This window comes from Phyllostomus discolor, chromosome 7, assembly GCF_004126475.2.
Source record: "Phyllostomus discolor isolate MPI-MPIP mPhyDis1 chromosome 7, mPhyDis1.pri.v3, whole genome shotgun sequence".
In the NCBI taxonomy this organism is placed as follows: domain Eukaryota; kingdom Metazoa; phylum Chordata; class Mammalia; order Chiroptera; family Phyllostomidae; genus Phyllostomus; species Phyllostomus discolor.
The window spans coordinates 116,470,168-116,485,543 of NC_040909.2; the positions used below are offsets into that span (position 1 = coordinate 116,470,168).

Below are 15,376 nucleotides of genomic sequence, written 5' to 3' on the forward strand. Positions count from 1 at the left end.
TTGGCTTCCGCAGGAGCTATTTTTAGCGGCACAGCGCCCCCTTCTTCCCCGGCCTCCGTCTGGCTGCAATCGCTCCGTGTTCCTCTCCGTCTCCCCCTCCGTGGCTGGCTCTTGGTATGGCCCACGCGGGCCGGCCTGGAAACTGAGCATGTCTGGAACCTCTCCGCGGCGCGGCGGCGGCGGCGGCGGCGGCAGAGCTCGGCTGCGTCAGGCTGAGCCCATTCACCGCGCGGCCGCAGGAGCGCAGCGCCAGTGCCGCGCCGCCCAGCCCCGCCGAGAGGGGCGCACTCGCCGAGGCGGGGCCACCGCCGCTCACCGCAGCCCCCTCCTGGCGACCCGCAAGTAAGTTTGTGAGGTTGTTGGGCGGTGGGGCGAGGGCACTGAGCCCCGGGGAGCCTAGGCTGGCAGGCGGGAGGCGAGACTGGCGCACGGGAGATCTGGCTGGCCGCTGTCCCCTGTGCCCAGCTCCTCGGCGAGCCTCTTGGCCAATTTGAAAGCGGGTGGCCACTAGGATGCCGGAGCAGAGGCTACCGGCAAAGCAGGAGGGCTGAACTGGCTCGGGCAGAGGTCGAGGAAAGAGAAAAGGACCGCGCGGAGAGAGAGGGACTCGGAAGGCGAGGAGCGGGCTGGTGCGGGTTGGAGAGGCTGGGCTGAGGATGCGGGCGCCTGGCCGAGAACAGCCGCAAAAGGAAAGCGGGGTGTCTCCGGGGGTAGGGTGGGAGCGGCGTGAAAGCGCAGAATGGGAGGTATAGTAGATGGTGAGCGTGCCTTGGCCTGAGCGGCGGGAGGGAAGATGGGTGGAAAGTGGGGCGCGTGGAAAGCGGATTTGAACTAGAGCAAAGGACGCCGGTGGAAGGGACAGTGGGCTCCGGAGAACAAGTGGACCCTGATAATTTAGGGAATCAATACCAGGTCAGGACGATTTAATGATGGAGAGAGGCAGCTTTAAAGGAAAGGTTTTTGGAGGGAGTACGCGCGGCCACATGTTGGGAACCTGCTGGAGAGAGGATGGAGGCAGAAAGTGGCTGGAAGGGCCAGCAGGAAAATCGCTGAGGGATTTGGGTGAAGGGGAGGAGGGGAGCAGTGCAGGGATTGGACGGAAAAACAGGGCTGCCGGTGGGGCCGAAAGGCTCCGGAAAGGGTTGGAGGCTACGTGCGACCCCGCGAATAGTGACTTAGTAGCGGTTCTCTGGGGTTCACTTGCGCCGCAGGCTTCTCCATCTCCTACCTGGTTTGGTCGCCCGAGGCTAGCTGTACTTGAGCTTGTTGGAGATTTGGACTAATCCAACTGCCAGGAAGGTAGTCAGTTATTGGGGAGCCGCCAAGGCTTCCCCTAAGTCGTTCCCGGCACCCTCGGGGTGCAATGTAGGGTCCGAGTATGTGTGCTTCAGGGTGGGCGAGAGCAGTGGTGTCCGTTACAGGCCCCAGGAATCTGTGGTCTCACCGGAGAGGTGTGGTGTTTTGGGCCGGAAAGTCAGGTAGAAGTCTGCAGCGTGCAACTCGCGGCGGGGCGTGTGAGTGTGTATGTGCGCGCGCGCGCGTGTGCGTGTTGCCTGCCGGGGTCGCGTGTGTTGCTGCAGTGTGCGTCTATGACGAGGAGATCCTGGGCTCTACCGGCAGCACGGGGAGGGGATTAAAGAGAACGTGCTTTCCTCCTCTTCTACCTCCTTTCCCCAGGGTCACATTTTTTTTGCTGGTTCAGTGATGCTCCTCCTTAACCTCTTCCCGGCCCTCGCATCCCCCAAAACTGACGCTGGTCTGGTCCCCTGATCCCGTACTCGGAGGAGGTGGCTGTCCCTCCACTGCCGGAGGTAGGAGTCCCGGGCGGTCAGACGGGCTGGGCTCGGGGTCCACTGGCCCTTTCCCTGGGGCGTAGCTCTGGAGGTCCGCAGTTCACTCTGCCTGCCCCTGCAGGTGACGTGGTGAGGTTGCCCCTCGGACTGGGGAAGCGCGGTGCCTCCAATTGACCAGTGGGAAAGGGAGGCCCTGAAGAGTAACCAAGCAGCACTTATGGATTGTGTGTGTGTGGGGGGGGGGGGTCCCGGAATTCCCCACACATTAATGTAACTTAAAAAGAAAAGACAAGATAAATAGAATCAACAAGCATCTAGTGCAAAAAGCTTTACGTAAAAACGCCTCTGGGAAAGATTTCACCCACCAACCTCAAGGAAGGAAGAAGGTTCTGCGTACAAGATTGGAAACTGGGGCGTGTGTGTGGGGGGGGGGGGGGGGCAGGTGTTGTCACCAAGTTCCTGGCTTCTCCGACTCCATCCGGCGTCTGTGTTCTGCCATCATCATTGGTGCCATATTTTAAGTGCGACTTTATCAGATACAGGGAACCAAGTGAGGATGAAGGCGACTCTGGAAACCTGCCATCTGTGGAAGGACTCAAAGAAGGGAAGTGAAAACTGTAACTACAGCCTGCCGGTATCCGAGAGGGCTTTGAGATGGCGTGTGTGCAACCATCCGACATGGCTGTGGACGTCCAAAATAGTGGGGCGGGGGGCGGGGTGGATGACTCAAACGAAAGGAAGTGAGAACTCCTGGGTTGTCTTGGGGTGTGGTCAACGACCTGCGGAGGGACACAGCACAGAAGACAGCAAACTTCTAATGACCAGGGCTTGCCCTCTTATTATGCCATGTGGCAGTGGCTGGCCTGGTTTCTAGTACAGTAACTATTGAAACAGACCTTTTGAAATACCATATGCCTGTGCTTCCGAACATCTGTACGATGGAAAGTTTGAATAAGATCTTTCTGCTTCTATTACTATGTTTACTTCCTCCTGATTATTAGTAATTCTGCTGAAGGTAAAATAAATAATTATTTTAGCCATTAATTCTGTTCTTCCCAGAGTGCTGTTCAAATAAAACATAATCTTACATGTTTGCCTATTTTTTTTTTTTTTTGTTTTGGTTTGGTGGTCAAGGAGGAGGGATTGTTGGGCCAATTCATCAGGTTGTCAACCGAAGGCAGGATTTGGGCACCTGAAGCTCCTGTGGAGGTTCACCACCTGTGCAGGTGAAGCCTTCGTTTATAGAATGCTAAATTTAATGTGAAATGAGAGAACCCTTCCTTCTTCATTCTTCACGTCCTGCATTGGAAACACAAAGGATTGTACCCCCAGTCCTCCGAAGTCTAATTTGGCACTGATTTTCCTAGACTGTTGTTCCCTAGACCCAGGTGTGCCCTAGGAAATGACCAATGGAATCTTTGCTGCCCTCGGGTAAATGCATTTTTTGAAAGGTGATGAAAGGGCTTAATGAGGCAGAATGATGATAGAAGTGTTAGTCAAACTGGAATAAGAGACACCACTTTTTCTTATGCTGGGGTGTCTTATTGAGAGAAAAATGGCTCACAACCGGCCAGTTTTGCCTCCTGGGGGCCACTAGCAATGTCTGGAGATGGTTTGAGGGTGTTACAACTTGGGGAGAGGTGCCCCGGCATCCCATGGGCAGAGGCCAGGCACGTTGCTAACATTCTGTAAGGCCCTGGATGGTCCCTCATAACAAAGAACTACCTGACCGAAAATGTCACCAGTGCTGAAGTTGAGAAGCCCTGGCTTAGAACAAGATATGGTCAGAATTAAAAGCAACGGCTGTTAGGATGCTTTCAAATATTCCTAATGGAAGTCTATCTTGAAAATCAAGAGTAGTTGATATTAAGAGACTTACTTTGAAAAATGGCCCCATGTTAAAAAAAAATCTTTGTTTGAAGAAAATTCAAGGTGTTTTCCTTTTAGTAGAATATCCTTTCAGTCTTAAAAAAATTCAAAAAATATATTAGGAATATTTAAAACGATCAATTATATAGCTTGCATGTGAAGTGAGCAAACATGTTTGACAATCTGAACTGTTCACGTACTGTTTTTTTATTGAACTTGTTTGTTGCCTTTGAAAATACATAGCTTTAATTTTTTTTAATTGTAATTTAATTAAAATTACAACTAGTAATTTCTTCATGTAGAAAGGGATTGTACAGAATCAGAGAATGTTATACGAATATTTATTAGAAGTCTCATGAATGTTACAAAATGAAACCTTAGTATTTGTAGATATCTACACAGGAAGGTAAGAATCCCATATAATTTTCATGTATTTAGTTGCAGTTTTAAATCATCAGCATGGTATACATTGGGAAACAAATCTCTGTAGCCTGTATAGCACAGTACTGCACCTAGAAGGAACAACAACAGCTTACACCCTTAAACGTAATAAGATCAGGGATCTGTTCTAATATTGATAATACGCAGGAACTCAGAGCACTTACCAGGGAAAAGCTTTGTCATCACTGGAGCTAGAAAGTTAAAGAGATTTGGTCAGTGTTTCCACCCTCTCTCTTGCCCCAGCCCTATCCATCGGTTGGTTGGTTTCAGAATTCATTCTGCAGGGATCATCACTGGGGCTGCTTACTCTCCTTCTTGTTCTAATAACCATTCCTTCCATCCTTGGCCATCACCATCCCTCAGTCCCTCAGGAGCTCACGTAGCAGAGGAGACTTTATACTCCTGCTAAGTCCCCTGGGCACCCAATAATAACCCCTCCTTTTCTCCTGTGTGTACCAACACAAACAGCTCTATACTCCTTCCAAAGTGGAACAGAGATGTGTGTCTCTGGGAAAAAGGCAGTGGGAGAGCCCTTGTTTCCCACAAAGGCAACCCAGTTTCTCTGCTTGCATCTTTGAATTGTTTTTGTTCAGTTGTTTGCACAATTGCCTATTGTTGCTGTTAGAAAGACTTTGCCTTTCCCAAGGGAGTAGTGAAAGAATTGAGGAAAACAGAACTTCAGCTTGAGAAACATGAGTGTTGATAGAGTGCACCTATCATTGGATTATGTGAAAGCTCAAAAATGACTTAAACCAGTGAGAATCATAGCTTATAAATTCAACAGGCATTTGCAAATTCAAAAGGAAGTTCTGTTCTGAGCACTGGGACTGTTGCATTTGCAAGACTGAGCTGCCTTGTTCATTGCAACCAGTTTGCAAGAACAGGTTTATTCACAGAATGTACGTATATTCCCCATGTCTCTAAAAGCCTGTCTGTAGAAAGAAACACATGATGTATAGACATTTTCATGAAATTTGGAGCAGTTATGTAGCCTCAATCTTGAAAATACTTCCAAACATAGTAGGTGAAATGCAGATGGCAGAAGCAACCGTTAGGTGGGGAAACAATTGTGTGGCTTTCTGTTTGGACCAGACAAGAAGAGTGTGAGCAATAGGAGGTGAAAGGGGTCAGTTCTTGTTTCTCTTTAACTTTATTTAGGACATAGTTACTGATTTTATTTGACATCTGGACAAGGAGAGATGGTTGCGTTCCCACTGTTACTTGTTGGGTGGATGCTCGTCCTTTTACACTTCTGATAGCCATGGTGGTAGAAGGCAGTAGTAGCATGGCTGGTATAATGGTTAGAGTGAAGCAGAATTTCAAATCGATTCTGTCCTAATAATATTTGCAACACAGCCTTTGAACACATACTTCCAAAGATTGATAATACCATGTCACTATTTTAAGGAGACTAATAGAAAAATTATGGAAGTGAGCATTTTTGCTGTCTTGAGCACTAGGCAGTACCTATGTTTCAAGGTATTGGAGTATACTTTTTTTGTGGGGAAATGAAATAATATAGTGGCTCCTCTTTCCTTTAAACAAACTTGCTATTGTCTTAGCTGGAAAAAGAGTAGTATGAGGGAAAGGAATTTTATCTAACCTTGTAGGTTGCCTTTGCTGAATTCGTGAACAACAACAAAAGCAAAGTTTTCAAATTTATGCTCCAGCAAAGGCAAAGAGAGTTTCTTTGTTTATTTCATTTTAGCTTATTGTTAAGAATGAGCAATAGCAATGCATGAAAAAGGCTGTCTTGCTGGTGGAAGGTTGTGCTTTTCTTTATTAATGCTTATTCATCTTAAGAAACAAATAGCCCAGAATGTTTTCTGAGGCTTTCAGCCTTCTTTATAAAGAGTGTGTCTCTTCTGTCTTCAGAGTATTGGTTAAGTGATGTCATTTGGAATCTGAATACTGAGCTGAGTTGGCTGAGGCAATTCTAATTCTGTGAGTTAGTGTAGTCTCCGTCCTTTTAAAGAAGGTGAGGGACGGGAGCACCGCTGTGGGTGCATTCAGCAGCCTGGTCCACCCCAGGACATGTGTGCTACTTGACAATCGGTCTGGGACCCTCACGGACCAAAACATAGGTCTCAGTCTTCTGGATTAAGAAGCTCGATTTTAACATTGCTATTTTGAACTAACGTTGTGATCAGGCTTAAGAATTAATTAATGCATTTGAAAAAAACTGACCGATGAGCTGGAACACTAACTGCCCATTACAAAGAAACAGATACCGCGGCTGAGGGAGGATGAAGAGCTTTGCCATCAACTCTGGCACTCGGTAGTTTTGTGACTTTAGATTTATGTTTTTAAGTTTATAGAACTCCCACTTTCCTCATCCTTGAAATGGAGATACTTTTTATTTTCTGGACATTTTATTTTCAGATTTTGGGAAATAGTTTCAGAACAGAGACGCCTATTAAATAGTGGTGACATTTGCATGTCCTTCCAGTGCTGAATTTCAACGGCTACTGTCCAAGGAAGTGGGGTACGATGTCAGAGGGCTGATGGTGAGCAAAGGGAGATGGAAAAGGACCGTCGAGGTGGATGGTAGTTTAGGAAGGGATCTCGGAGGTGCTATGGTCTGATGTCCTCTTTTGCCTTAGGAGACATTGAGGATTTAGGGTTATGAAGTGATTTGTACATGCTCTATAGTCACCGCATTATTTCAGCTGAGTCTACATTTTTCAAAGGCTCTGTCCAGACCTTTCTCTACCTGAAGAGCACACTTGTTTTCTTGGTTAAATCCATGTTTCTCCTGTTTATTTAACAGTACTTATTCAGCTCAAATTATGATATTTTCAATCTTCTACAGGCAAAAACAAGTCATTAATGGGATCTCTAAATGAATTTCTATAGAAGTTTGACCTAAGTGGTCAAAATGATCACGCACAACTTTAATTTCTTTCCCAAACGGAGTGAACATAAGTAGGGTTTTAGGTGAAGGTGTCTAAAAACAAAAAAAACGCCACTGCAGATTGTATCCTCAACTGCATTATGTCTGTTAACGATCAGAAAATTGAAGACCGGCCCTTGTTTATGATTCTGTTGTCCGTTAATAGTTTGGTTTTTGTTTTAAATCAGTCCAGTGCTGTTGCCATTGTGGTTTTCTGAAGAATTTCAGAGTCAATGAAAATGTAAATGCCTATATGTATTAGTGGTACTTTGTGAATTGTAAAATATATTACATATTTTGTCTTATTTGCAGATTATGAAGATATGTAATCAGTTGCAGTAATAAAAGGTTTAAAATTGGAAGCCAGGCCAGATGGCCACTTTGAAAGAAGACTCCCTTTAGAATCAGACAAACTCAAATTCAAGTCTCTATTTTTTAGTTAGTGGCTGTGAAACTTGGGCAAATTACTTGACTTTTCAGCTTCTCTCTTTTGCGAATCACACCCACCTGGTTACAGGTGTGATGACTGAGTGAGATAAGGGAGGAAGGATCTTGGCATGACTCCTGCCTGCCTTCTTTGTCCTTGTACACTGCTCATTCTGCCACACTTCAGCTGTGCCTTTGAAAGTGATCATTTATTTTTGAATCTGTTCAGATTCATTCACTGTCAAGAATGAGAAAATCTGATTTCAAGTGGTTTCAGATAAGAGACAGAGAGAGAGAGAGAGAGAGAGAGAGAGTGAGAGAGAGAGACTTAATGACGGCAACAGAGGAGGGGGCTATGGCTCCAGGTAGGACCTGATTTAGGGATCAAACCACGTGACCAGTTCCTTATTTTCCCATTGCACTTTCTTAGCTCCACTTTCTCTGAGTGTTGGCTCCATTCTTGAGAGGCTCTGTCCTTGGGGTTTTAAGATGACTGCCTGAGGCTTGCTAGACTTCATATTCCTGGATTCACATCTAATGTACATCTAATGAAGAGGAGAGCCTTTCCATCATTCTTGCAGAGGAAGCTGCAAGAAATCCCAACAATTCCCCTTCTCTTTCACTGGTTCTAATTAGGTACACAGCCTGTTCTTCCAGTCACAGTAGCCAGAGGATGGTATACTTGTTGGGAGGTGTGTTTTCCTATGGAAAGGTGGGAGATTGATTTGGGGGGGAGGGGGATTGTATGTTGTGTGTATGATAGGCAGATAAACAATTAGGGGCTAGCACGGCACTGGTGTTATTGTCTGCCTCCCCCCAATGTTGGAACTGTGGTTTTATTTCATCTGAGTCATGGGTAAAGCCTGGAGAATTTTTTCTTCTCTATTACTGAATGTATTTTTCTAGTGATGGATCTAATTCTTCATGTTTAAATGAAACCAGTGGACCTTAGCTTTCTGCCTATAGTATATGTCATTAGACTAGCTGGGTAGACATCAGGATTCATGTTTTGATATAAATAAATGTTTGTTGAAGGAACAAGTGAATGCGTTTTCTTACATTAGGTACTTGGTTGTAGGATCGCTGTTTTCTCAAACATGTCAGGAGTAGCTGCCATTGTGTAAATCATTACCTAAGTTTTTTGGGTCATGGGGGTACTTGCTGGCCTCTGGCCCTACATCCACAGACCAAATTGTGATGTGCACTAAGGTCACTAAGATTCATGCAACAGACAGTTCTTAGTGTTTGGAAATGGCTACACGTGGGCAGCTAACAGTATATTCTAGAAAGATTAATAGGTTAAATCTTTATATTTATTTACAAATTCTACAATCCCCATTAAAACTGTTATCGCAGAAGTCTCCGAAATACAGTTGTTTTGTAACACAAAACATGATCTTACATTGTGAATTAATATATTCTGGACTAAGGATTCTTTCCTCATCTCTTTTAAACCCTTCACATGGATCACAGCAACACATCACACGTTTAGCAGCAGCAATGTTAATAGCCATGATAAATAGCTTTGGGCAAAAGCATTTTTTCTTCTGTTTTCATTGATCTAAACCATTTACTAATATAAATAAATATAAGTGCCTTATTTTAAAATGCTTCAGAATGGGAACATGAAGTCACATCTCACAGCTTTAAAGCTGACTCTCAGGCTTCTGGTGATGAGTGAGGTGGGTACGTCCGTGCAGTGATTGGCTTCCCCATAGTTTCCAACAATAAGGAAAATCCGGGCTAGCACAATGAAGCTAAAAAGTGCAAAACTAGACGAGTCAGCATGGCATTCATTACCTGTTAGAACTATTTAGAGCTTGCATTTGTAAGCAGGCCAAGGAGATTTAAAGGTGCCCTTTTCTGCCATTGAGGTGTCAATTGCAGTGAGTTTTTCAGTCGCTACCAGCATGTTTTAAAGTTTCAAATGAGTAATCCTCTTGGTGAATGTAGAACAGAGGAAGAATAAGATGTAGCTTTTAATGACCTTAACTATAAGATGAACAACCAAGAGGGTAAAAGAACAATTCCGGCACTACAGAAGTGTTCAGCAGTTTTTAGAAAAATTTGGGGAGATATTTTAACATGGCCTCACAGACGCAGCTACTGATTATGTCACACGGTGAGAGTTTTGTGTTGTGGTGCCAGGCATGCATCATGTTTGTCATGGAATACTATGGGGAAATTTTTCTTTGGCTGTTGCTGTTGCTGTTGCTTGAGTTTCCTAACTGAACTAGATAGAAACTGATTCTGGTTAATTTATGCAAAAAGGAATTCATGGCATGTTCAGGGAGGAGTTCATGGAATTGAAGGAAGTGCTGAAGAATAAGGCCTTGGAAAGGTGATATGCTCACTGCTCGGATGAATCAGCTCTAGGGTTTTCCATCAATGTGTCACTGGGCCCAAGGCTGAGAATGGAGAGACAGGGATGGTGGGAGGGAGTGGGGGGACGGAGGGAGGGGAGTATCTGAGGAAGAACAGGGCATCTTGACTGACAGCCCAACACGGTGTTCTGTGAGCCCAGGTGGTTAGCCCAAGGCTTAACCTGTGGTCTGCTGCTACTGGAAGGAGGGAATAGATGATACTTGGCAGGCACACTCAACTAATACCCACTGCATACACTCACAGTGGAGGAGTGTGCTTCAGTGATGATGAATTACTAGAAGAAAAAAAGAAAAGAAAACCCTGATTGTATTACCTAAACAGTATCTACTTTGGCAGACAAAAACACTGCATCCGTTTCCTAAGGCTGCCCTGACAAATGGCCGCTGACGGGGTGGCCTGACACAACAGATTCACTCTCAGGTCTGGAGGCTGAAAGTCTGAAGTCAGGGTGTGGGCAGGGTTGTTCTCTCCTTGTGGACTCAATGGGGAGAATTTCTTCCATGCTTTTTTCTTAGCCTCGAATGCTGCCAGTTGGCAGTCATTGGCATTCCTTGGTTTATAGCTGCGCCTCTTCAGTCTCTGCCTGCATGGTCCCATAGCATCCATTCTCTCCTGTGTCTCTGACTTTGTGTATCTTCCCTTCTACTAAGGACACCGGTCATACTGGATTAAGGGCCCACCCTATCCCAGCGTGATCTCATCTTAATGTAAGCACTTACATCTGTCATTACCCAATTACCAAGTAAGGTCACATTCTGAGGTCCCAGGAAGGATGTGAACTCTGGGGAGACACTGGCCAACCTAGTACAAGTGTGGTGTGGGTAAACCAACAACAGTGCACATAGCTAGGTCTGAAGAGTGGGAGGGGGGGCACCCTGCTGCTCTGTGTCATACAGCTACGCCTGAAGGGGTAGTTGCCCGGTTTGGGCAGCCCTGTTCAGGTGATCCTGTGTCCCTTGGACACCTAGTGGGAAACCATTTGCTCTTTAAGCTCAGATACTTTTTTTGAACTATGGACCATAAACTCGGCAGGGGAATTTAGGATAATATAATACGAACTTACAGATGTCAAAAGGTGTAGTCTCTGTTGCTCATCTGGAGAGAACTAGGACCTCTGGCTGGAAGTTTCAGGGGAGCTGATTTCCTCTCACTATAAGCAAGAGCATTCTTACATGAATGTGGTTCGGGAGAAGAGCACTTAAATTAGGTAACCGTACAAAGTTTCATGTTCAAGATTATCTTCTTTTAGGAATGCATAGGACACTAGTGACCCCAGAATCATTTACTGGGCAGCCAGCCCAGGGTTATGAGCTAGTGGACGTAGAAGTAAATGTGGCAGACAGAGTGTCTAGCTAGCACAGAGATCAGTATTGCAGAGGCGTATTGCCACTGTGATGAAGAGCAATGCAATACCCAGCACAGTGTCTGGCACAAAGCACAAAATCAATAACTGTTTGTTGGATGAATTTATTTTTTAATGAGAGTCCCCTTTACACACACCTGTTTGAGTTGCTTACCTGGAGTACTTACCGGATCACTACCAGTCCTGCCGTAATGCTTCACACTGTTTCTCTATAGCCTTCAGGTTATCTAGGGCCACCTGGCTTAACTATCATCCCTCTCTTTGTTTCATTTTGGCCATCTGAAGAATGGGGTTGGAGGTGGGGGGCAGTGTTTCCCCTTATTCCTCTTTCTCCTCTAGGCTGTCTTCGCCAGGACAGGCACACCTGAACCTCGGAAGTTAATACATGAACATGAAGACTGAGGGAACTGTGGCTAAAGCGGTGTTTCTCTGACTGGTTTAACTCGAGATGAATTTGGGTGGTATATGGATATATATTGAATTGAATTGAAAGGATGTTGAATCTGTCTCTTTTGGTGTTTCTTAGTAATGCAAGGAAGAAGTTTCCATTGGTGCTAGTTTTTAACACCTCTTCCATACACCTATAGCTCCCATAGAGCTCTCTCTTTTAAGAAAGAACAGGCTTTAAAATACAGAGCTTTCAGAAGTCCAGCAAAACTTTTCTTTTAACGGTATTCATTTTTTTATCTTCCGTTTATGCTAAGTGCCAGCTTCCGTATAAAGTAATGATACAAAGCCTCCTTTAAAATTCATGCAGTTAAATTTTTTAAAATGGTATGATACTTAAAACCATCAGAAAGGTGGTGTATGCCTGCTGGTTCACGTCTGGACTTTCTTCCCCGCTTTTTCTGGCAGCTGGAAGCAGCCGTTTCCAGAAGACCCCTCACTTCCCTCACTGGCTCAGATGGAGAGTCAGCTGGCCCAAAGAAAGGGCAAATTGTGCATTTAACTATGGCTTTGTGTGGCTTACTGTGCCTAGGTTCTATGCATTCCTGAACTGTCCTTCAAAAGCAATTCAAAATGGTTTTTCGGGGTTGGGGGGCAGCTTTTAAAGCATATTCTTAGCATGCTAGAATGGATGACCAATCAATTTGTGTAATTCTCCACTGTTTAGTTTTTTGCTCCGCTCTCCACCTGCTATTTGTGGTAGGGCACTGGCTTCAAAGAAGTAAGATTAAAAAAATTTTTTTTACAGTTTCTACAGTTTACCATCAGGGAATTAATCATGATACTGAAGGAGTTTTGAACATACTGTGTTTAAACAATCAGATTTTTGTACAAGGCATAGAACATGGAGGGGCAGTTTCTGTCCCCGTGCTCGCCGGCCCAGGTCCAGTTCATGGGAAGCAACTGCGTTTTTCCTGGTGATCACCTCCACGTGCCTCAATACGTACTTCGGGTTCCAGGTCTGAGATTAGTAGCTCTGGAAGATGAAGATTTATACCTTTTATTGTACTAGCCCCCCTCCACCGTCTCCCTCCTCCACCTTCCCACTATTCCCACCATTATTTCATTAATTTTTGACAAAATAAAAATTTAGAAGTTCTGTGTTTCACTCACGAGGAAGACAGCCTTAAGAAATCACGTCCACCCTTCCGATGAGAAAAAGCTGGGTAATACACATAATTATAACTTGTCTTGAGCCCTTCAGGAGCTTAGGTCACAGGATAAGCAAGTGGACTGAAATTCAGGGAAGGTCATGCCTTTTCAAGGAGAGGCGGGTCACAAACCCTTTCACCTTTGGCAGAGCATATGAAGAAGAAATCGTTTCCGTAAATGTGAATAAGAAGACCATGCTCATTCATAGCAGCGTTATTCAGAATAGCCAAGGGGCAGAAGCAACCCAAGTGTCCATCAACAGCTGAATGGATGAATGCAATGTGGCATGTGCGTGCAATAGAATATTATTCAGCCTTAAAAAGGAAGGACATTCTGACACATGCTGAACCCTGGGTGAACCCTGAAGACACAGTAAGTCACAGAAAGGTCAGTGCTGCATGAGGCCACTTACAGGAGGCAACTTGAACAGTCAGACTCATGGAGGTTGAAAGTTAGATGATGGGTGTCAGGAACTGGGGCAAGGGGAGAGGGAGAGTCGTCGAAGCAGGTGCAGAGATTTGGCTTCAGAACACGAGATGAAAAGTGTTCTGGGGGTGAATGGAGGTGATGTTTGTGCAATAACGTAAAGATAGACTTAATGCCACTGAACTGTCCACTTAAAATGGTTAAGATAGTAAATTTTGTGTTACAGGTGTTTTGCCACAACTAAAAATAATAAAAACATTTTAAGGCATGACGAAGAAGAAAGCATTTAAAATCTTTAATAAATCCTTGAAGGTCAAGGAGGGCTAGCAGGATACTTTAGAATTATTGGGAGCGCAGCAGGTGCAAGAGGAATCTGCACTTACCACAAGCTTCTTCCCATGGGCCTCTGCTGAGTACTTACCAGAAGGTTTGGGGCCAGGGAGGCTGACCAGAGAGAGAGCCCCTAGGTTCCGCAGGTGTGCAGACAGTGAGACGTTGCCCCTGGAAACCAGCACAAAATCTCCCATACAACCCCAGGTTCATCTCTTATGCAAAAGCCTCAAGCTACTGAGCGAAGGGGAGAAACCCTGTCCTGGCTCTTACACTGAAAAAACACAGAGATTTGCAAGAGATCCAGACCACATTTCGGTCGCCACAAAAGGAGTGAGGGGCAGAAAAATTGAGGAGGCCCAGGTTCAAGGCCCAGGTTCACAGGGCCTAAGATTGAGGATAGACCCAGAGAACTCACATGTTTGTAGCAGCTGTTTTCATAATTGCTAGTATTGGAAACAACCCAGATGTCCATCCGTTAGAAAACGGACAAATTGTGGTGGTGTTCCATTGACTAGAATTTTACTTGACAGTATAAAGGAATAAAAGGAAATTTGCTGAACTCACCACTGTGCCAATGATCACTGAGAATAACCATCAGGGAGGGAGCCATGAATATTTCATGGAAAACATGGCACTTTAGAAAATGCAAAGGCTCGGAAGTAGATCAAGACAATTACGTAGAAAGCAGGGGTAGCTTAGAGTGGTTGATTATAAAGAGAGGAGAGATCTACAGACTGTCATTTTCTAGGCAAGAAAAAAGCCTACATGCTGAGTTTTTATTTTCCCATTATGACACATAAGCTACTACAGATTTATAAATTACTCTATTTATGAAACTCAATGTCTATAAATAGCTACATGGCTTTTTCCCTACCCTAAATTTATGTTGGGTTGGTTATATTTTCTTCAAGGGTAAAGGATCTTTAGAATCCATCTAGTATCCTTCTAACACAGGGTTGTTTTTTTAACCTATTGTTCACAGCAGTGGATGGAATTGTCACTACACAAACTTGGGTGGAGAAAATGACATCTTCATTGTGACGAACCCCATTCAGATCTAGCATTGCCCTTAATAACGAACGTGGGCCACAAACAAGGAGAGAGCATCAGCAGGACCCGTGACTTTGCTGCCAACCAGTCACAGATAACATCATTTCACATTACAGATGTTTGTTTTTTAAAAAATCACTTAGGTTTATCCCTATTTTGAAAACTTGGTGGTTATTAGACCTGCTGTTAGGTGTTTTTATTTAAAGTATTAATAAAGAAACACATATACCATATCACAGTCTCATCCATTTAACCTTTGATAATGTTTCATTGCATTTGGTTTCCTTTGTAATCCTATGTACTTCTCTTAGGAGAGGTCGCAGACTCTAACAGACTCCGGGAGGGATTCACAGCATGAAAAAAGGCCAAGAACCTAACATCTTTCGCGGCCTCTCAGTTGCGAGTTCCATTCAGTGCCCATGGCTTTGCCCCAAAAGCCTGAACTGTCGAGTGTGTTCTAATTTACCACGCTTGTGCTTGACCTGCCAGATGCCCCCTGCGCCACTCCGTAGGAAATGTTGGTTCGAGCAGGTTTCAGGCCCACTGGTGGGAGCAGTGGGCACCCTCGACAACGGTGGGGCCAATGCAGCCTCCGAAGGAAGGACCCCCGTGTGATGCATTTCAGCCTTGCCTGTTAGGGGGCCTAGGTTTGGGGGCACCATCCCACATTCATGGCGCTGGATCTCTGCACCCTTGGTGGGGAGATGGGCAGCTCTGTCAGAGGCCACGCTGGCAGGTTCCACCTTCTGTGTGTGCGAGGACGTGAGGAGGACCGATGTCACACTTCAGAGCCGGAGG

The 15,376-nt window shown here is 45.1% G+C and overlaps 1 protein-coding gene across 2 annotated transcripts in view; it reads left to right on the forward strand.

Moving 5' to 3' along the window:
- The first annotated feature begins 221 nt into the window (after positions 1-221).
- Positions 222-15,376, forward strand: part of OXR1 (oxidation resistance 1) — a 376,616-nt gene continuing 361,461 nt past the window's right edge. For both annotated transcript variants that reach the window (XM_028534085.2, XM_028534087.2), the window contains exon 1: positions 222-342. The gene's annotated coding sequence lies outside the window, so the exon portion shown is untranslated. The remainder of the gene's footprint in view (positions 343-15,376) is intronic.